The 2,500-nt window shown below is 44.8% G+C and overlaps 1 protein-coding gene across 2 annotated transcripts in view; it reads right to left on the reverse strand.

The window, feature by feature from the left end:
* Positions 1-2,500, reverse strand: part of ttc27 (tetratricopeptide repeat domain 27) — a 291,191-nt gene that overhangs the window by 266,243 nt on the left and 22,448 nt on the right. The window lies entirely within an intron of this gene.

A 2,500-nucleotide genomic window follows, 5' to 3' on the forward strand; every position in this document is an offset into this window, starting at 1 on the left:
AATTTCTCCAAGCACACGCCTAAGTCTACAAAAAGAATGGCTTCACCAGAATAATATTGAGGTTTTGGAATGGCCCAGACAAGCCAAAGGTGCTGCAACTAAGTATTAATTTAAGGGTGTGTATATTTATGCAACCATGTTAATTGAAGTTTTTTTATTTTCTATTGTTTCCATTTAAAGCTTTATGCTTGTTTCTCAATTGCATTGTACAGGTTAATAGTTTAGATTGAAGGTGGAAAAAGCTGTGAATTTATTTGTCTTTCAATAATTTTTTTACATCACAAAAACCTGACATTTGAAGAGGGGTGTGTAGACTTTTTGAAGCCACTGTATTTATGTGTGTGTGTGTGTGTGTGTGTGTGTGTGTGTGTGTGTGTGTGTGTGTGTGTGTGTGTGTGTGTGTGTGTGTGTGTGTGTGTGTGTGTGTGTGTGTGTGTGTGTGTGTGTGTGTGTGTGTGTGTGCGCTTGTGTGCGCGTGTGTGTGTGTGTGTGCGCGCGCGTGTGTGCGCGCGTGTGTGTGTGCACTGAAGAAGCTCAGATGCATACAACCAATCACTTGAGACCCATTCAAAAACACGCCAGGCGTCAATCACTACACAGCCTGTTAATCAAAATCAAGACAAGGAGGCGGCTGAACATGCAAAAAAAACACTTCCTACCACTCTCACACACACACACACACACAGTGTGTTACAATATGCAACCTTGCCTCCTCCACTTGTGCTTGTCTCCTTGTCCCGCCTCCTGGCCCCTCCTCCGTGGAGAAAACAATAAAGTATCCCAGCTGTCAACCTAGCCACAACAACTTTTGAGGGACTGTTTTTCATTCACCATCCCAATTGCAAATGAGAAAAAGACTCTACAATTGAGCTTTTGCAAGATATTGAAATATAATGCTGTTGTCAGTGATGTCATCATGACATATTACTTCCTGGTACGAGGAGACAAGCACAAGTGGAGGAGGCAAGGTCGCATATTGTAACACACTTTATCACACATTTACACTCCAGCCCAGCCCAGCCGAACCCAGCAGAACCCAGGGGTGTGTTTCTCGAAAGCATCGTCACTAACCAGTTAGCAATTTTCTAGGTTTCCAATAAGAAATTGCATTGCACAACCAAGCAAGTTGCTAACTTGGTTAGCAACTATGGTGTCGAGAAAGGCACTCCAGCCCAGCTTTAGCCATACACACTAAGGCCCCACCGATATATCGGGCCGATATTTAGCATTTTTGGGATATCGGTATCGGCCATACTTTCAATAAATTTCCACCGATAAGTTTGTATAACTTTCACAACCAATTTTGCAGCTGTTTCGTTCTGAATGCATCTTCTATTCTGCTCTCCCCACTTTGAGTCCATGAGAGTTCATTATTGTAACTAAATATATGTGTATATATAATAAAAATAATGTATATTTCATTAAATTTTATTATGAACAATATTTCTATATAGCGGTTGCAAATATCGGTTATCGGCCTCCCATTTCCATAAATATCGGTATCGGTATCGGCCCTGAAAAAACCATATCGGTCGGGCCTTAATACACAACAACCCAACACATGGTAGCTCCGTGCGGCGCGGCGCGGCACCAGCCAGCCTCCTGATATACATATATAATCGGCTTAGAATAATTACAGCGTCTTTGGCAGCGGGAATAATGCAGCCTGCCGAGCCGGCCTGGAGGTGGCGGCGATTTATAGCAGCGCTGAAGGAGGGGTGATAAATTTAATGGAAATTAGAAGGGGCTGATTTAAGAGCGGTGCGGACTGGAGAGTGGTCGTGTTGTGTTGTGTTGTGTTGTGTTGTGTGAATATGCCAGAGAGGGGAGGTGGTAGACAAGTAAATAAGTGAGAGAATGAGGGACTGAGAGGGAGATGTGAGAGAGAGAGAGAGAGAGAGAGAGAGAGAGAGAGAGAGAGAGAGAGAGAGAGAGAGAGAGAGAGAGAGAGAGAGAGAGAGAGAGAGAGAAAGAAAGAGAGAGAGAGAGAGAGAGAGAGAGAGAGAGAGAGAGAGAAAGAGGATAGAGAGAGAGGTAGAGACTCTGAGAACGAGAACGAGAGAAGTGATGAAAAGATAGAGAGGAAGGAAGAAAGAGAAAAAAAGATGGACTCCGAGAGAAAGAGAGAGTCAGTGAAAGTGTTTGATGGTGCTTGTGGAGAGGGACAGGAGGCTGCTGGTTATGTTGATTGGGGATATACTGTAGCAGTAGCGTGGTGCAGTCTAGTGGTTCTCCACCTCATTATACAGCTTGGCAAAAGCCCCCTTGACCTCATCACGAGCCTCAACATACAGCAAGTCACCTTCTCAACACCCCCCGAGGGCTCCCTATTGCCCCCTGGGGGGTTGTACACACCCCCATTGAGACACACACTACGTCAGGGCTATTCAATTGGAGGCCCCGGGGCCAGATTCGGCCCTTGCATGGCAAGGGTCTGGCCCTCCACAAGGTCTGAACAAAATGAAAACATAGGCGCACTATCTATATATGATATTACGTT

The sequence above is a fragment of the Engraulis encrasicolus genome, chromosome 24 (assembly GCF_034702125.1).
Source record: "Engraulis encrasicolus isolate BLACKSEA-1 chromosome 24, IST_EnEncr_1.0, whole genome shotgun sequence".
In the NCBI taxonomy this organism is placed as follows: Eukaryota; Metazoa; Chordata; class Actinopteri; order Clupeiformes; family Engraulidae; genus Engraulis; species Engraulis encrasicolus.